This window comes from Saccopteryx bilineata, chromosome 2 (genome assembly GCF_036850765.1).
Source record: "Saccopteryx bilineata isolate mSacBil1 chromosome 2, mSacBil1_pri_phased_curated, whole genome shotgun sequence".
In the NCBI taxonomy this organism is placed as follows: Eukaryota; Metazoa; Chordata; class Mammalia; order Chiroptera; family Emballonuridae; genus Saccopteryx; species Saccopteryx bilineata.
In genome coordinates, this window is record NC_089491.1 from 143900651 (window position 1) to 143922084 (window position 21434).

The following is a 21434-nucleotide window of genomic DNA, read 5'->3' on the forward strand; positions in this document are numbered from 1 at the left end:
GTGAGAAGTCACCTACCTCAATATGCTTTTCAAAGCTATTCTGACTTTAAAGCTCTGTTAAACCCAATGTATAGCATCCACAGCTCCAGATATATATCTTGTAAAAAAGCCCATTATTTCTAAAGCAATTTCATTTTAATTTGTAAACAGAAGGAAAAAAAATACAATTGTCACACAGGTGTTAGGAATAACTCCTACTCAAAACAGTAGCTAAAACTACATATGAATATAAAAAATTAAGATTTAGAAAGTAAACAAAGCATTTATTAATGACTGACTAAAAAAATCAATTGGCTTCCAGTATTAAAAGAAATGTTCTTAGAAGAGTTTTATATTTTAAGCCCAGGGGCTGTGAAAATACTAGATCACCAATATAATGTACTGAATCACTCCTTCCTCTGCTCATCCACAGAACACAGGTTTTAACCTCAATTTATGTCCTTGTGCCTTCCTTGTATTATAATAAATTATTTACCTGTCCTATCTGATTGCTTCAGCACACCACCTAATAAAGTATCTTGAACATAGAATTTAGTAAATGTTTTACAAAATTATACAAAAGTAGATATATATATATATGTCAACTTTCTGTATTACATAAACAGAAAATAACTGTGCTTCATATTCATACAACAATATCTTATGTAGCAACTCTGGATCATTTAGCTCTGCAGACTTACTTGCACAGTAATTCCTTCCAATAAAACCTCTTGTCCTTTTTTTTTTTTTTTTTTTTTTAATGGGCTGTCATCTTTAATTCTAGCTTGCACTAGGCGGGCAAGTAAAAAATACACACTGGGCTCCAAAACCTACTCACATTCAGTGCTCACAAAGCTACTGACTTATCCGAGTTTTCTAGAATCAAAGGTTTCTAGCTCACCAGACTTACTCACCTCTGTTCCCCATCTCCTTCCTTCTCCCTGAGCAAACTCTGCACAAACTGGCCTCACAATCGACACTCCGCCATCTTGGCTGCTTCTCCTGGCCTCCTCCACGTGGCCTCTCTCTGCTCTCTGCTCTGCCCTCTCCTCTAATGATAATCTCAGGAACCAAGAGAGCAAGCTCTCGTTCTGCCCCCATTTTATAGTGTAGAGTCAAAACCTTTAATCCAATATACAAAATAGGGAAGTCTCTAATACAGTCACTTCTCTGAGGCATGATGGGATTGTACCACCCCACATCAAAAAGGGTAGGAAAGGCTTAATCTCAAAACCAAGCCCCAGGCTACAATGATCCTGCCTGCCCACAGAGACACACATTAATATCACCTGGGCAACGGCCTCCACGTGGGCAGCGGCGCCATCTTTAACAAAGTGAGCATAATACATTTTATCTGCCCAATAATCCACCCCTATGCTCACTTTACTACCCACAATCTACATCACCGGCATCCCTGTACAAGGAAATTAACACATTACACAAATTACAACAGCATGGCAAATCGTGCAATTTCAACAATTACAAGGTACATTTCACAAATATCTGAGCACTTTGCCCAAAGCACAAAATGTCCTCGGCCTTCTTTCTAGCCATGGAAAAAGCTTCCTGGGGTAGGGGAGTGCTTCCAGCAAAGCCACCCCCCACCCCCATCAGGGTATTTCACATTGTCCAAAATCCGTAAGTCCATCCAACAAAGGAGCCAATGCCCACTCCGGTCGTAGTCCAGGAAATCAGGCCACGCACATGAGACCTCAGCCAACCCCCTCATTCCTGCCATCCTGGCAGGTCTTACACTGTCCCAAAGAGGAGCACATGGCAGTGGCAGTCAGCATTTCCATCTCTGCTCCGGAGAGCATATCCATCCAGCCCTGGGTCCCAAAACTGCAGACCTACCAGGGCCGTAGTAGGTGCTCCTTCCAGCTGGGCTCCCATCTTATGGAGACTGCAGATTGCAACTCCAGCCCAATTCTCCTCATCCTCCAAACAGGAACTGAAAACACCAGCTCTGGCTGCCAGGCTCAAGCCCCGGGCTGCCGCTGCCCTCTGCTCCGCAGACCTCGCAGCTCCAGCCCTGGCCTCAGCCTCAGCCTCAGCCCGACCTCCTGCCGCTGCTGGCTCTCTACAACATCCAGGGCAAGCTGCAACTCACGAACCTCTGAATCCTCCTCCAGTAGCTGCTCCATTTCCAGGCAAATCTCGCTAACCTGGACGGCCTCCTCCTACAGCGCTTCCTCCAACTCCAGGGTCAGCATCGGTTTCTCCTGTATTTGCTCCAGCTCCTTCCACTGCTCGGTTTGCAGGTCCCGGGCAGCCTCTTCCACAGAGCTCTCAGTTTCCTCATGCAAGGCTGTAAAAAGTCAGCCAGCCTACAATCCCCAAAAGGACAGCCATGGGGAACCCTAACACTAGCCAGTCCTCTACTCCACCACTCAAAGGCTCCTTGCCGATCTGTATCGAATCCTGCCACAGACTACGCCAAATGTAAAGCCAGTATACAAGGCCACTATCACAGCCATCCAGCCCATGCAGGTTCGCATTGGATTCGGACAGTCGGTAAAGAAACAACAGAGCCAAAAACTGGTGGGCCACTATCTTTAATTCTAGCTTGCACTAGGCGAGCAAGTAAAAAATACACACTGGGCTCCAAAGCCCACTCATTCAGTGCTCACAAAGCTACTGACTTATCCGAATTTTCTAGAATCAAAGGTTTTTTTGTTTTGTTTTGTTTTTTCTTTCTGAAGCTGGAAACGGGGAGAGACAGTCAGACAGACTCCCGCATGCGCCCGACAGGAATCCACCCGGCACGCCCACCAGGGGCAACGCTCTGACCACTAGGGGGCGATACTCTGCCCCGCCAGGGGGCCGCTCTGTCACGAGTAAAGCCACTCTAGCGCCTGGGGCAGAGGCCAAGGAGCCATCCCCAGCGCCCGGGCCATCTTTGCTCCAATGGAGCCTTGGCTGCGGGAGGGGAAGAGAGAGACAGAGAGGAAGGAGGGGGGGGTGGAGAAGCAAATGGGCGCTTCTCCTATGTGCCCTGGCCGGGAATTGAACCCGGGTCCCCTGCACGCCAGGCCGACGCTCTACCGCTGAGCCAACCGGCCAGGGCCTAGAATTAAAGGTTTTTAGCTCACTAGACTTATTCACCTCTGTTCCCCATCTCCTTCCTTCTCCCTGCGCAAACTCTGCACAAACTGGCCTCTCACTCAACACTCTGCCATCTTGGCTGCTTCTCCTGGCCTCCTCCACGTGGCCTTTCTCTGCTCTGCTCTCTCCTCTAATGATAATCTCAGGAACCAAGAGACAAAACCTCTTGTTCTTTTAGATACAGCCAGACCTTCCCTTCTGAAGATGACTCATCTAAAGAAGGGTTGGTAAGATTCCTCAGATGAGAGATAAAGATCAGCTCAAACCAATGCACATTTCTGGCCTCTTCCACTTACAATGTCAACTTGTATATCAAATCTATTACTTAAACATCAGTTTTATTGAGGTAAATCAGTGATTTTCAACCGTGTGCCACAAGAGGCACAGTGGTGTGCTGCAAAAAAATTTAAAACATGCAATACCTAACTACTTAGGGGCACTGACCTCTTTTTCCCCTCAATTGTCAAATTAAAAATTGATATCAGTCAACACAACAATAGCTGTCCAGTGTGAATGAATCAAAATTACACCTATTTTTTTTGTCAGATCAGCAAAGACTATATATTTTGGTGTGCCGCAGAATTTTAATAATTAGTTTATGTGTGCCATGATTATGAAAAAGGTTGAAAATCACTGCTGTAAATGAATGAAATTTCCATTTGTTTGAACTCTCTTAAAAGAAAAGGTTACATATATATAGTATATATATATAATATATAATTATAACCAATTATTTGAAAGAAAAGTAATGAAAGATAAACAAATATATTAGGAAATACATTTTTTATTGTTATAATTTAATTTTTCTACTAATTTGAGAGGAAGGAAGAGTGAGAGAGAGGAGAAGAGAGAGAAACACCCACTTGTTCACTTGGTTGTGCCATTCAGTGTGCACTCCTTAATGCTTCTCATACGTGCGCAGAGCAGAGACCAAGCCCATGGCCTCAGTGTACAGGGGATAAGGCTTCATCCACTGAGCTACCCAACTAGGCTCAGGAAATAAGTTTTAAAAGTCCTCAAAATGAAAGCCTTTATGTTTCATTTCTCCACCCTGCTTATGATCTTTCCTTCTGTTCTCCAAACACCCTTTAGTGATAAATAAAATTAAAGAGAAGTACAGAATACTTCAAAAGGGCAACTGAAATGAATATAGAAACAATCATTTTCAGGCTCAAACATGCTGATGTTAACACTTTGCACTTTACTATATATTTACTGTTTAATCCTATTTAAAAAGGAGAAAAGATGAAGGGGAAAATGTAAACATACATATTGGCTAGCCTATGCTGCTAAAGTAGGCTACAGGAGACACAGTACTTTAGCTCTCCAGCCACTGAAATCTGCTGTGTGACAAGTCTATGTCTGAAAGTGACAATTCCACGTCCTGATGTCAGGATGGGCAAAAGAAATTCACACGCTGCTGCCAATCTTTAAGGATATTAAAAGCCTGATTCCAGAGGCTACTCAAGATAAAACCTGCTATATACATTTACATCCTAAGGTTTCTCTTCTGGAAATAAAACAAAGGCGCATTTTCGTACTATAGTTTAATTATCTTACATGGTAAAGATATTTTGACAGGGAACCTGATGTATAATCTCAAACTTGCTCCTGAAGGCATAAAAGGAAAGATATTTTGATAGGAATGAAGTTCCATGGCTTTGCAGAGACCAAATACACAAGATGGGGTGAGAGGGGTTAGAGCTGTGTTATGATGGAGAGAGAAAAACAGACCTGAGTCACACTTCAGCTTTGGACATGCTAACCACAAAACCTGGGCAAGTTACTTACAACATTTTAATGCACAGGTGATGGTGTCTGTTGCATAGGATCGCTGGGATACTTAGGTGAGATCACTCAGTTAGTCCCTAAAATGGGAGTAGATATTCAGCAAAAAATATTTTCACCTCTGACTCCCTCCCCTTTAATCAATTCAAAGCAACTTGTCCATCTTGGCTGTATTATCCACTGCGAATTTTGGTAGGTAGAACTAACCAATTTCTTTCTCAAGAAAGACCCATTCCTCTGATGATAGGCAGACAGAAGACAAATAAGAGGTTACTTTTGCTGTAGCACTGAGGGGAATTTTAATCATGCTACTGAAAGAGCAGAAACTCTGCAGACAGTTAAGGCAGTACTGGGGACTTCCCTAGAACGAAGGAAATCAGCAACCAGACAAACGGCAATGAGTATACTGATATGACAAAGAGTATACTGATCAATCCCTAAACAAACAAGAAGGCCCCTACTGATATGGGGATCTTATTATTATTAGTTAAAGCCAAAGTTATAAACCCTGGCTTCACATTAGAATCATCCAGGGGGCTTTTAAAACATAGTAGTGTCCATGCTCTACTCAACCCAGGAATTTTGATTAATTGGTCTCAGCTCCAGTCCCAGGGAATTCCATTTTATTAAAAGCTCCTGAAAGGTGGTAATGTGCACTCAGGGCTGAGAACCACTGACCTAAGTGTTTTAAAAATCCAGAGGATGAGAGTGAACAATAAGCACCCAAAGTCCACACCTTATGCAAAAGCCAGCTGCAAAGAAGGGAGAGTAGGTAAGTTGGCTCTAGCAAAAATGCCAAGCTTTCAGACGTTCTAAAAATCCTCAGAATGTTTTTTGGCATCACGATCACTCACAGAAAGGTACCTTCTCAACTTTCTAAACTGAAATTAACAAATAAGTTATTTTCTGGTCCAGCCAGCAGTACCAGCACCTGCTTACCAGAAAACGAAGGACAGGCGCTACAATGGTGAGTGATGCTGTCAAACGGGGCGGTCGGGCCAGCCATCAACCACAGAGACAAGCCCAGTTATTTCCCCTTAGGTTAAGCTTTCTTCCCAGTGCCAACACCTGAAACTCTGTGAATCTAAGGTCCCGCATTCCTGGGTGCCAGCCTGCCCCTCTGCGGCTGGGCAGACCTGCCGCCAACAGAGTGCCAGGTACCCCACACAAAACCAGACAGGTCCTTCTCGAAACTGAACCTTCGCCATCATTCTTGTTTTACGGGAGTCACATGCTCTCACCTATGAAGCTAAAGACAAGTGTCCTCTGGTAGATGGCCATTTCAGACATAATTTTCCAGCTCATAATTGTCCCCCTCCTCTGAGTGAACACAGCATGGTTATCTGATAACATAGTCTACTGATAACAAATAAACAGGTTGCTTACTCTCTAGTAGTTCCACAAGAGTGATGATTATGAGTCAAATACAGGCAAATCTACTTGAACATACAAACTCATCGTGGACATGAAATCATTTAACAACACCAATAGCCGTAGTAACAGCTAATATACAGCATTTGTTTTATGTGCTAAGCATTGTTCAAAGGGCTGGATACCTTAACTAATTTATCTTTACAACAACCCCCTGAGGTGAGTACCATTATTACCCCCATTTAAAGACAAGCTACAAAGAAGATATAGACCTAGTATGCAGTGGAACTAGGATTAAAATCTAGGCAGTCTGGCTCCTATAAAGAACAAATGTTTATTGTTTTTTGTTTTGTTTTGTTTTTGTGACAGAGAAACAGAGAGACGGAGAGATAGGGACAGACAGACAGGAAGGGTGAGAGATAAGAAGCTGTGGCTCCTTAGTTGTTCATTGATTGCTTTATCACATATGCCTTGACCAGGGGGCTACAGCAGACCAAGTGACCCCTTGCTCAAGCCAGTGACCTTGGGCTTCAAGCCAGCAACCTTGGGCTTCAAGCCAGTGACCATGGGGTCATGTCTATAATCCCACACTCAAGCCAGTGACCCTGTGCTCAAGACAGATGAGCCCATGCTCAAACCAGCGACCTCAAGGTTTCAAACCTGGGTCCTCTGCATCCCAGTCTGACTCTATCCACTGTGCCACCACCTGGACAGGCACAAATGTTTATTGTTAAGTGAAGCTATAATAAATGTTCAACGAGTAGTTAACTTAATTCTGCAGAATTCATAAAAAGGGCCATTAATTTATCTTATTCTCATGTTTAAAGACTTCTGAGGGTCCCTTCAGAAGTTTTACTGTTCACTGACTTCTGTTAAATGCAGCAGAGCACTGGAGAAGAACAGCACAAAGGGCTAGCTGGGACTAGCCACCCTTAATGGGGCCAAGCACAGCTCCTGACACAATAGCACCCAGGGGCGGGGACATACAAGCTGGACTAACCAAGGCCCGCTGGTGACAAATGGAGTATAGCTAGTCTCTTGACAGCAGTGTGTTACTATGAAAATGGTTGGCTACTAGTTCAAAGAATCTCACTGGTAAGGGTAAACATGAGTTGCTTGCCCTCAACACTGTGCCAAACTGAATTTTTATGTCATTCACCTTTAATGTACATAAGTAAACTTTTCATGTAGGAAAAATACAGGTAACAAGGAAGCAGATAGTTGAAAATATGACTGGAAGCAAAATATATAATTTGAGATTTGATCTTTTATAAATATTCTATACTATAACAAACACGAAGAACTAAAGTTGTTTTTCTCTATTCTTTTTCAGTCTCTGCCTCCCACAGGCTTCCGCAGCCTCTCCTCTCCCAGAAGGAGCTGTGTGCAAGAAGTCTATCCTGCATCTCCATTCTGTTCTCTCCTCCCCTCTGTTCCTTTTCATCCAGAAGTTCACAGATGAAGTTTGTCAATGCCTCACAACAGAAGAGCTGTATGATTTATGGTTTTAATTGTAAATCTAGCTATAACAGAAAAACTATCACAGATAATGGATCTGCATTACAATAGGTTATATTTAAAACAAATTGTTTGCTATTGGTTTCATAGCTCTTGAGGAGCTGAATTTTACAAAGGAAAGAAACCTTCCACTCTGAAAGGCACAGGAAAGGTGTTTTTGGACACCACAGTCATGTAGCCAGTTATCCTCTGAATAGACCATGAGAGCAGTAAGGTACATACAGTCAATAACCACTTCCTTACTTGTCTCTCAGCCTCATGTTACCAAAAGCATCCATTTTCAAACCAAACCTCTACCTTATATTTTTGAAACATTAAGATTAGTTCAGTGACAACCTCTGAAACTCGGTCCTGAGTACAGGGAGGGTACTTAGTAATATTATTTAATATCATATGCTGTCATAATCAAGTAACAAAACCGTATTTGTCATTCTAATAGTTTTATTCCCATTGTCTGTCTTCTAGCCAGCATTCTGTTTATATTGGTTATTAATTTACAAATCATGCCCATGTTAGCCCACTGTGTACAGCCCAAGTATATTCAAGAAATAGTATAAATATCAAGATGCTAGGCTTTATTCTTTAAAACCCTACAGTTTGAAACTGGCATCTTTTCACTTACAACTATAAAATAAATAAACTCTAAACCTTTTCCCCCCTAGAAACAGTTCATTGAAAATAGAAAGGTCTGCAGTGAGAGCCAGTTACCTAATGAAGACTTACCCTGCTTGGCACGCTATAGCTAAATTTCTTGTGTTCTTTCTGAGCTTTTTACACAGCTAATAACTTCTGAATGTATATTAAGTGCCAAACTCAAGTCAATCATTAAGCATCATGAATAAACTTAACCAGAGACAGTGTCATGTTGCATCACTCCAAAAACATCATTTTTTTCAATACTATTTACCATTATAACCTGTTTACAATAGGGAGAGGTTTTCTCCTCATAAAGGCATAATCCAATCCCAAACTACATCCAAGAACATTGTTCCTTCAGCCCTACAGCTAGCACTACCTGCTTTTACTGTTCAATGTTCTTATGAATTTGGAGTTTTCTTCATATACTTCTCTTACACTTAAGTAATAATCACATGAATGACTCATTTACCAAAAGATATCTATTCTTGGATTTAGAAAAGGTATGGTCATCTCTATATATCAATTACAAGATATTTACATGATGACCACTAACCATAAATTACAATGTGACATGCAATATGTTTGTACTTAATGCAAACACTTCAGATGCAAAAAGAGCACTGAACTTAACCACCAGTTATAGTCGAAACTCATTTGATAACATAGTTTACGATTTTAGTTCATGATTCACAACTTCATTTTAACAGATAAAAATTAAAATAGGAAAACACTGCCAAATTGAGACCGCAGGCTGGTAAGCAAATTTTTCTCTGCCATCACGGGCCAGGTAGATCAACCTGATGACTACTGCACCTGATAATCCAATGGTGGCAGTTAAATTCTTTCGAGTAAAAAGCAATGATATATGATCAACAAATGGAAAATTTTTGTGTTACCCAGTGAATATTTCTGTGTCAACAGTAAAAAACAATCATCACCAAATATGCAAATGTAAGAAAATATTAATGACCTATATAGCTAGGGGGAAAACTCTCAAAATGATTTGATATCAGTACATAGGGTAGGTGATATGGCCAAGGTTATTTAGAGCAGTGGTTCCCAACCCCCTGGCTGTGGACCGGTCTGCAGAGAAAGAATAAATAACTTACATTATTTCTGTTTTATTTATATTTAAGTATGAACGATGTTTTATTTTTTAAAAATGACCAGATTCCCTCTGTTACATCCATCTAAGACTCACTCTTGATGCTTGTCTTGGTCACGTGATACATTTTACCATCCCACCCTAAAGGCTGGTCAGTGAAAACCAGTCCGTGGCCCAAAAAAGGTTGGGAACTACTGATTTAGAGTGTTGTGATTATAGTACAAGAAGCAGATGCACTTGCTTTGATAGAATAAGATGTGGTACTACTGAAACAAACTGAATATATTTCGCATAGATATTAGGCAGATAGTTTTTAAAAACATGGTGAAATGTATCTGTCTTGACTAAATTCACAGTACTAGTGGTGAAAATAATGCTCACGCAATGGGACAGACACACATACCCTCTTTTTTTCAAACTGAGAATTTTCCATATGCAAATCTCTGGGCTAGGGATTATGGAGGTGCAGTAATAATTAGCAGACATCCCTTGCTTCAAGGAGCTTATAGTAATCATCAGAATTGTTTAATTGCTAACACTCAGGTTTAGGCACAGTGTAAGAGTAAGGAGAGAAGTGATTTCAGCAGAGGCAATTAGAAAAAGCATCATATCCTGACCAGGCAGTGGTGCAGTGGATTAAGAATCAACCTGAGACATTGAGGACCCAGGTTGGAAACCCGGAGGTCTCTGGCTTGAGCTCAGGCCCACCAACTTGAGTGTGGGTCGCCAGCTTGAACGTGGGGTCATGTTTATGATCGCAGGCTTGAGCTCAAATATTGCTGGCTTGAAGCACAAGATCACTGGCTTGAGCCCAATGTTGCTGGCTTGGCTGGAGCCCTCTCGTCAAGGCACCTGAGAAAGCAATCAATGAACAACTAAGGTTCCACAACCACGAGTTGATGCTTCTCATCTCTCCCCTTCCTGTCTGTCTCTTTCTCTCTTAAAGAAAAAGCATCATGGCAGAAACAACATAAATTATTCACTGCAATGCAGAAAAGAAATATAATGGAAGGAGCCAACATAAGGTTCAGATGAGTTTTTTCAGGTAAAATTTACATACAATAAAATAAAGAGAACCAAGGTTACAATTCTATGAGTCTTTAGTATATATACACCCTTGTAACTATCAATATTAATACCATCCAAATAAGAAAGAGAACATTTCCATGATGTCGGAAAGTTCCCTTATAACCTCCTCTTTCCAGTTAATCCTCATTGCCATAGCCAAGCAATGACCAAATATTTGTCCTCACAGCTTATTTTTCATGTGGGTGAACTTCATAGGGAACCATGGAGATTCTACTCTTTTGTGTCTACCTTCTTGCAGTATATACAAATATCAAAGCATTAGGTTGTACATCTGAAATTAATATTATATGTCAAGTATGAACTGATGGTTGCCAGATGGGAAGGGGGTTGGGGTATGGACAAAATGGTGAAAGGGATGAAGAAGTAAAAATTGACAGTTATGAAAATACTCATGAGGATTTAAAGTATAGAATAAAAATACAGTTGGTAACATTTTAATAACTATGTAGGTGTCAGATGGGTTATCCATGTGATCACTTCATAAGCAATAGAAATGTCTAATAACTATGTTGTACATCTGAAACTAATAAAATATTCTATATTAACTATTGTATAACTGAAAAAAAATTTTAAATGACTCTCTTTTCAAAGCTCCAAGATTATTTTTTGTATTGTTTGCTTGCTTTCTTTTACATTGACTTCTATTCTTTATTATTTAATTCTGCCTGTTTTCTTTGGGTTTAATATGCTTATATTTTTCTACCTTCTTACCCCAAAACTTAGATATTTTGTCCTCTCTCTAATATAATCACTATAGTTATATACTTCCCTCTAAGCAATACTGAAGTTACACTCCACAAATTTTGATATATTGTCTTTTCTTTTAGTTCAAAACTATTTTCTAATTTTCCTTTCGATTTCTCCTTAGACCCATGAGTTATTTAGAACATGTTTTATTTTTCAAATATTTGAAGCTTTTCTGGTTATCTTACTGCTGTTGATATCTAATTTAATTCTGCTGTGGTCAGAGGACATCTTCCATAAGATTTCATTTTTTAAATTTCATCTTTATGGCCCAGGATAAACCGTAGAGACCCTAGATTTTCTTCTCTTCTCCTAAAGAATGCTGACACTGTCCTATCAGGCACCTTAAATTTGTACGGCTTGGTTTTAGACTTGGTTAGTGTGATTGTCAGTTTTGACTTGGTCTCAGGAAAAATGCTTAGTCAAGCAGCAAAGTCTTTACTCCAAATGCATGGTCCTTCAGGGGTCTTGCAGAAAAGCTCAAGCTATTGGCCCCTCTAACTGGAAGGCTTCAAAGTCCAGAAATGTCATTCCTCCTATGGACAGGAAACAACACCTCTCTCAGCTTTCACCATCTTCTGTTACTTCCTGCAGGCTCCACGGAACTCTCTCCTGTATATTCATAGTTCAAAAATCAGAAAAACATTTGTGGTGAATAAATATTCAGATTTAGAGGCTTGCTCCTCTATGGATCATTCTTTTCCTGGATTTCCCCCCAGATTCCAGCTGCTCTGGCCATTGCTAACTCTAGCCACTGATACCACAAGTCAATAAAACTGTAGTTTTCTGCTGAAGTTCTAGCTGCCAAACCTCAGGGATGAGGGCTGCCCTCAGGGACAAAGCCATAAATGTAAATCCCACCATGAACCATTCACTTCAAGGATCAAATTCCTTTCAGTTCTGATCTACCCCTGAAGCTGGACCTCTCCAGCATCTTAAATAGTCTGTCTATGATTTACAATAGTTATCTTTAGAGAAGGGTATTCTTACAAGACACCACTCTCATCAGTAAACCATATTTATTTTTTGCCTGGAAAATCCAGGTAATTAAACATGAGAGCAATCTCCATCACCAGGTTTAGATGCGAGATACAGTCAACCTAAAATTGTCTGGAGATAACAGCCAACAATCCCTAGGAGCATTTAAGAGTTTGTGTGTATGTGCACAGCCCTTAACTCACCTGATCCTAAAAGCAACAATGTGCAATTGTAAAGCATTAGCTACATGCAGATATTAGAGCTTAAATTAATTCCTGTGCTGTGGAAGCAAGTTTTAATTCCATTCCTCCCACTACACTGTGATACTTGATGATAAACAATTCTATATATGTTTTAAAAATATGTTTCAGAATTAAAGTATTTCCTTGTAATCAGGCTCTTAACCAAATTCATCTTTCTTTTCTTTTTTTTAATTAGAGACCCACCCTTATGGCCTCATTTACCTTTATCATCTCCTTACAGGACCTATTTCCAAATATAGTCACTTTGACTGTCAGCAGCTTCAACACGTGAATCTGGCTGCGGGACACAATTCAATCCATAGCATTCCATACCAAATCCATCTTTCTTAAAATGGCCATTGCATAGTTAAATATTTAAGACAAAGACTGCTTCATATATCGTATTTTGTATAAAGCCAGATACCACCAACCTATTAACATTAAATTATAAGAATACTTTGCCTAAGAGAAGTGAAGGCAAAAATTAATGAATGGGACTACATCAGACTAAGAAGTTTTTGCTCAGCAAGAGAAACTGATAACAAAATAAACAGAAAGCCAACTAAATGGGAAATGATTTTTTCAAACAACAGCTCAGATAAGGGCCTAATATCCAAAATATACAAAGAACTCATAAAACTCAACAACAAACAAACAAACAATCCAATAAAAAAATGGGAAGAGGATATGAATAGACACTTCTCCCAGGAAGAAATACAAATGGCCAACAGATATATGAAAAGATGCTCATCTTCTTTAGCTATTAGAGAAATGCAAATCAAAACGGCAATGAGATACCACCTCACCCCTGTTCGATTAGCTATTATTAACAAGACAGGTAATAGCAAATGTTGGAGAGGCTGTGGAGAAAAAGGAACCCTCATACACTGTTGGTGGGAATGTAAAGTAGTACAACCATTATGGAAGAAAGTATGGTGGTTCCTCAAAAAACTGCAAATAGAACTACCTTATGACCCAGCAATCCCTCTACTGGATATATATCCCAAAAACTCAGAAACATTGATACGTAAAGACACATGCAGCCCCATGTTTATTGCAGCATTGTTCACAGTGGCCAGGTCATGGAAACAACCAAAAAGCCCATCAATAGATGACTGGATAAAGAAGATGTGGCACATATACACTATGGAATACTACTCAGCCATAAGAAATGATGACATCGGAACATTTACAGCAAAATGGTGGGATCTTGATAACAGGATACGAAGCGAAATAAGTAAATCAGAAAAAAACAGGAACTGTATTATTCCATACGTAGGTGGGACATAATAGTGAAACTAAGAGACATTGATAAGAGTGTGGTGGTTACGGGGAGGGAGGGGGGAATGGGAGAGGGATAGGGGGTGGGGAGGGGCACAAAGAAAACAAGATAGAAGGTGACAAAGGACAATCTGATTTTGGGTGGTGGGTATGCAACATAATTGAACGACAAGATAACCTGGACTTGTTATCTTTGAATATATGTATCCTGATTTATTGATGTCACCTCATTAAAAAAATAAAATTATTAATTAAAAAAAAATACTTTGCCCAGCATAAACTTATTTAGAAATATCACCCTCTTTTAAATTATTTTAAAAAGCATCTTATCGATGGTAGTTTTAAAACTGTACAGTATTATGGGTGAGAGAGGCTGTAAGGCCAGGAGCCGCCATCATGGACATTCACATGCAGATTCCCACTGGATTCGGGCAGATGATAAAGAAATGGTGGAGTCAGAGGATGGTGGGCCATTCTGTTTATTGGTGTCTCACCAAGACAGGCAAACCACAAGAGAAGACAAGAGAAAAGCAGAAAACCAGCTCTTCCCATGAAGGGCAAGAGATCAGGGAGGCCCCTGCAATGGTGATAGCAGGAACCGAGAGAGAGGAAGCTCCCAGTCTGCCCCACTTTACAGTATAGAAATCAAAACCCCAATCCAACATACAAACAAGGAAGTCTCCGACACAAAGTCACCCATCCGAGGCACAATGGGACCCCTCACGAGAGTGCACCAGCCACACCATGCAATTAGTCAAGGGTGTGGGGAAAAGCTTAGTCTTAAAACCAAGCCTTAGGCTATAACCAACCCGCCTGCCCACAGCCTGTCCCCCACACTCAAAGCAAACTATAAGCAAGCAAACATATATATTTACAAACTTATTTGACCAACAGAAGCTCATTAATATTTTCATCCCAAACTAGTATGATTATTTAAAAATTATTTTCTGAGCTTGACCATGCAGTGGCACAGTGGATAGAACATTGAACTGGGATGCAGAGGACCCAGGTTCGAAAACCCGAGGTCACCGTCTTGAGCATGTGCTCACCAGCTTGAGCACGGGGTCGCTGGCTTGAGCATGGGATCACAGACATGATGAGCATGGGATCACAGACATGACCCCATGATCGCTGGCTTGAGCAAGGGGTCACTTGCTCTGCTATAGCACCCTCCCACCCCTGCCAAGGCACATATGAGAAAGCAATCAATGAACAACTAAGGAGCTACAACAAAAAGCTGCAGTGAAGAATTGATGCTTCTCATCTCTCCCTGTCCATCTGTCCCTATCTGTCCCTCTCTGTGTCTCTGTCACAAAAAAATAAAATAAAATTTATTTTCTGAGATTTTCCATAAACAAACTCAAACTCAGTTAAAGAGAGTGCAACATAGTTAAAATTTGCTCCATGCCCACTGAAGACTGGCCTTTCCCCATCACCCTCAGACTCCGAGGCAGTAAGCACAGCCCCCAACCGGGCGCTCTAACCTTCTCAGGATGGTCTATATGCGGCTTTTGAAAATTATATTTCACCCAGAACGTCCCTCTCCCTCTCTGTGCCTGAAACTCCTTTATTCATAAAAGACTCAGGTCAAATATCTCTCCATTGGGAAGTCCTGTTATTCACTCCCCTGAGGACTCACACCATTTACCATTAAAAGTCTCTCCCTCAGACTGTCAGGTGCCTGACTGAGCACAGGTACATTTCTTATGGACCTTTCATCTCTATCACCAAGCACCATTGCACTGGACAGTAGAATGCCTGAAGAAAACTTTTTGGAAATGACTGAAGGATTTTCACACTAACACATGTCTCCGATAGTATCACTTCACTGCCTCACACCCACATTCCGGCAGCCGCCTCATAAACAGGTTCCCTGAATCCATCCCAAGAGTCAAGAGTTCTAATAAATTTTGAGCACCACTGGCATATTAATCATTGACTCGTATGACTACATGTCCTGCTCAGAAAAATAATAGCTTCCCTTTGCCTTTAGATGCAAGTTCCAGCCTAGAATTCACAGCCTCTAGAGCAGGGGTAGTCAACCTTTTTATACCTACCACCCACTTTTGTATCTCTGTTAGTAGTAAAATTTTCTAACCACTCACCAGTTCCACAGTAATGGTAATTTATAAAGTAGGGAAGTAACTTTACTTTATAAAATTTATAAAGCAGAGTTATAGCAACTTAAAGCATATAATAATAATTACTTACCAAGTATTTTATGTTGGATTTTCGCTAAGTTTGGCAGAATAAATCTTTATGAAACAACTTACTAGGGCCCTGGCCGGTTGGCTCAGCGGTAGAGCATCGGCCTAGCGTGCGGAGGACCCGGGTTCGATTCCCGGCCAGGGCACATAGGAGAAGCGCCCATTTGCTTCTCCACCCCTCCGCCGCGCCTTCCTCTCTGTCTCTCTCTTCCCCTCCCGCAGCCAAGGCTCCATTGGAGCAAAAGATGGCCCGGGCGCTGGGGATGGCTCTGTGGCCTCTGCCCCAGGCGCTAGAGTGGCTCTGGTCGCAACATGGCGACACCCAGGAGGGTCGCAACATGGCGACGCCCAGGATGGGCAGAGCATCGCCCCCTGGTGGGCAGAGCGTCGCCCCCTGGTGGGCGTGCCGGGTGGATCCCGGTCGGGCGCATGCGGGAGTCTGTCTGACTGTCTCTCCCTGTTTCCAGCTTCAGAAAAATGCAAAAAAAAAACAAAAAAAAAAAAACTTACTATAGTTAAATCTATCTTTTTATTTATACTTTGGTTGCTCCGCTACTGCCCACCATGAAAGCTGGAACACCCACTAGTGGGCGGTAGGGACCAGGTTGACTACCACTGCTCTAGATCGGGGGGTCAGGAACCTATGCCTCGGGAGCCAGATGTGGCTCTTTTGATGGCTGCATCTGGCTCACAGACAAATCTTTAATAAAAAATAATAATAACGTTAAAAATATAAAACATTCTCATGTATTACAATCCATTCATTTCCTACCGCTCATGTTCATGGTTGCGAGTGACTGGAGCCATCACAGCTGTCCTCCAGGACAATACTAAATTTTTATTGGATAATGCGTAATGTACATGGGTTGTTCTATGGCTCTCACGGAATTACATTTTAAAATATGTGGCGTTCATGGCTCTCTCAGCCAAAGAGGTTCCCAACCCCTGCTCTAGAGTCTGGCTCCCATCAGCTGTGCACATCCCTTCACCCTCACACCCACGACTTCGCTCTCACCCAGCCCACTCTGCCCTCATTTTTACCTTGGTCTCCATAAATCCCACCAATTCTTCACTGCTCAGCATGAGTCTCACATGCATGCCAGAAGATACCACAGAAAAATCTCTCATAGGGATGTTGCTAGCACTAATAGTACTTCCTATTTCTCATTGGACACATCTCAACTTTTCCTACAATACCAAGAAAACAAGAAACCATCATAGAAATTATAAAAATATCTAGCACACTCAGACACTTAACCAATGGTTGTGCATAGGCTAGTGAGTTGGAACAAAAGAACTAGTTTTAAAATTATTAAATATGAAGAAAAAATTAGTAAAAAAAGAAACAACATGAAAGAGAACTTAGCCTCTCTATGAATACACCATTCTTATTTATATAAATCATGTTATGGTTTATGCAATTATAAACATAGGAATACTCATTTGAAAACAAGCTCCGTCCTAGAGAGAACAAAAAGTATCCTTAGGTCCAGAAATGTCCATGGACTCAGAAATTAACTTTCTTTCTCTGATTTTTATGCTCAGTAAGAAATACCTATAATTAATAATTTAATATTTTTAGCTATCTGTAAAGTATTTCTCAGCATAAATAGTAAACTGGCATTTTAGTTTATAATCAATATCTTTTTATTCTGGCCCTTCCCTAGAGCCCAATCAATTCAGTTCAGTTCCATAAACACTTATTGAGTATTTACCTTGTTCCAGGCCCTTTCCTAGATCTAAAAATGACATTCAGGAGCTCCAAAGCAAATTAGAGGAGATAAAGTCCCAGGCAACAATGAGCAACAAAAATCTAGAGGATCAGGCACCCATCAGACAACGGAATACACTACAAACCATTAATTCTCCCCCTGTAGGAAATGGGGAGGATTTAAAGCATTTTAGCAGTGGCATGCCCAGAAAAGTGCTTTAGACCACTGTGGTGACAGTTAAATTCACTTTATTATGTATTACTGAGGGTCTGCTACATGTCAGGCTTTACCCCAGGAATTAAAATGAAAGAAAAAGAAAGGGGGGAAGGGAAGGGGAAACAGAAGAAGAGGGAATGGGGAAGGGGGGGGAGAAAGAAGGAAGGGAGAAAGGGAAGAAGAGAGGGAGGGAGGGAAGAAGAGAAGTAGGGAAGAAGAGAGGGAGAGAGGGAGGGAGGGAGGAAGAGAAGGAGGGAGGGAGGGAGGGAGGAAGAAGGAAGGAAGGAAGGAAGGAAGGAAGGAAGGAAGGAAGGAAGGAAGGAAGGAAGGAAGGAAAAAAAATCTTTGCTTGCTTGAGGTGTGGTGAGTAAATTTCACTATATTCATTCACTAAGCAAGATAAAAAAATAGCACAGGAAAGGGCAACCAATAATAAAATTTTATATAATTTTTTTTAAACTTTTATTTTTTTTACAGAGACAGAGAGAGAGTCAGAGTGAGGGATAGACAGGGACAGACAGACAGGAACGGAGAAATGAGAAGCATCAATCATTAGTTTTTCGTTGCACATTGTGACACCTTAGTTGTTCATTGATTGCTTTCTCATATGTGCCCTGACCACGGGCCTTCAGCAGACCAAGTAACCCTTGCTTAAGCCAGCAACCTAGGGTCCAAGCTGGTGAGCTCTTGCTCAAACCAGATGAGCCCACGCTCAAGCCAGCGACCTCGGGGTCTCGAACCCGGGTCCTCAGCATCCCAGTCCGACACTCTATCCACTGCGCCACTGCCTGGTCAGGCTATATAATTTTTATTAACTGTTAAACTACCTATGCCATTTTTTTTTACCTCTGCCATTTTTATAAGCAGTATAATATACTAGGTAAAAATAAAACCTTTCTCAACATCATTAGTTATCAGAGAAATGAAAATCAAAACCATAACAAAATGCCACTTCACACCCATTAAGTTTGACTATATTCAAAAATACAGATAAGTGTTTAGTAGGATATAGGAAAACCAGAATTCACTTACATTGCTAAGTGGAATTATAAAATAGTATAGCTTCTCTGGAGAACAGTCATTTCCTCAAAAGGTCAGGGTTACCATATGACCTAGCAATTCCACTCCTAGGTATATATACCCAAGAGAAATAAAAACATATGTTCAACTATAAGTTGAACACAGATAGTCATAGCAGCGTTATCTGTAATAGCCAAAAAGTGTCCACAAACTGATGAAAAAATAAACAAAATGTGGTATAGCTACATTATCTGCCAATAAAAAGAAATGAAATACTGATCTATGCTGCAACATGGATGAATCTTGAAAAACTGCTAAGTGAAAAAAAGCCAATCACAAAGGACCACATATGAAATACGATAACAGGCAAATCTACGGAGACAAAAAGTAGATTAATGGTTGCCAAGGCTGGGAAGAACTGGGAGACAGCCAAATGCGGTGAAGTTTCTTCTTTGGATAATGAAAATGTTTTAAATTTGAAAGCAGCGATGGCTGCACAGCTCTACAAATATACTAAAAGGTAATGCAGTGTACACTTTAAATGGGTAAATTAAATGGTATATGAATTATATCTCAATAAAGTTATATTTTAAAAATCTAATCTTTAACGATATCTTCAAAATTTTTACTCCTCCGTTCTCAAGAAACCAGATGACATCCTTCCCAGCACAGGATGTACTGTAATACTGGAGTACTTAATAATACTTTCTTCAGTAGTCTCCTGGCAATTCCTTTTTCTTCTTCCTGAGAAAACTAATCTTCCAGTTGGGCAGAAAACAATTTATTTTTATGACATCCAAACAATAAGAGAACAGAAGCTTTGACCCGTCTGGCACAAAAGGTGAGTTAGTCTTTCAACAACATGAAAATCTAAGATTTTCTGTCTTATTAAACAGTTTGCTCTTCTGTATGTCTTAATCTGATTGGCACTGTTAAAATGATCAATAATTGTTTTTTTTAGATATGTTTTCTAAAATTGATGCTCAGTACCACTTCAATCTTTATATGCTTGAAACCACAGTCCTATTAGCCTAGGAGTCAGATGAAGTAAACATACTGCTAAGGATGCTAAATATGATAATTAAAGAGAATAACAGAAAATTCACCCATTAAAAAAAAGGAAACATATTTGCCTATATATATAAGTTAATGTGTATCTGTGCAAACAGTAAGTGGGTTCAAGTGATCTGGTGTGGTGATGCACTGGTCTGATACCAGCCAAGTTAGCTGTCCCACCCTCTATTTCATTGTTTCATCCCTGGGTCCTCTCAGGATTGTGGAAAAGAATCACAGAGGAATACTATTTGTCTTTACTGCAGATAATATGGCTCCAACTTCAACTGGAGTTTCATGTCATTTGAAAAATCATTTCTGTCTCCAGGCTTTTCCTTTTATACTTCCTAAAGCTGCTATAAGCATTTAACTTTCATTTCTCTGTCTCTACCCTATCAATCCAAGATTTATCTTCACGGATAAAGAAAACAGAAGGTGTGTTTTCCTTCAACCACCCTTACAGCTTACCTACTGTAGCACTCATCCTTTATTCACTCATCAGAATAGTAAATAATAATGTGATTCGATATTTATTGAGCATTTGCCATGTGCCAAGCACTAGGCTGAATACTTTACATATAGTAATTTAGATTCCCCCAATTGTACAAGATGAGTGGTTTTGGTCCCACTTTTTACAGTGACACAGTAAAGCCTGGGGAAGCCAGCTTGTCTGGGGTTCGTAGCGAATGACCGGAAGAAAGCCATTCTAAATCCTGGTCTGTCTATAACCCTGTCATCCTGCCTTTGAAAAGTGTCCTCATCATGCCTGACCCAAGGCCTCCACTTCTGCACAGGAAGGCCACACTCACAAGTCATTTTTCACCACCGTATATAATCTTTTCTCTCTTTCCTAGCCAGTACTGCAGAAAAATATCTATCTTGCTATACTTAACTCAAAATTTGGGTTTAGGAACTTTAGATTTCCATTTAAAAACAGATTTTTAATAAAAGTATACACATATCTCTATACTAACTTCATTAATAAATTGTAAACCAGATGTAAATAAATGATTTAGATTTTAAATACTCATGGCATGGAAAGATTAAATGGCTTCCACTGAGCTCCGAAGAAAAACTCAAAATATCAGCTTATGCTCCTAACAGGTGTCATCTCCCTCTCTTTGTTCATCTACAGAGTGGGAAAAAGGAAGCTGAAATTTCCTGCTTTTTAATTTTTCCAGGAATTTCTCACTTTGGCAGAAAATGGTAGAAAGCAGTTTAGCAACACAGACAGACAGAGCTAACGGTGTTTAAGAACCAAGTCTTCTCTTTCACGGTCCTGACAAATGCAGGTCCTAACTAGCTTCAACAAGTGTTCCCCCATGATGTTTAACACAGCTTCCATCTAAGTCTTTAATGGCTTATTCTAGCCATATGACTTATTGTG

The 21434-nt window shown here is 40.5% G+C and overlaps 1 protein-coding gene across 1 annotated transcript in view; it reads right to left on the bottom strand.

Moving 5' to 3' along the window:
• SLC2A13 (solute carrier family 2 member 13) overlaps nt 1-21434 on the bottom strand; it is a 374249-nt gene that overhangs the window by 280264 nt on the left and 72551 nt on the right. The window lies entirely within an intron of this gene.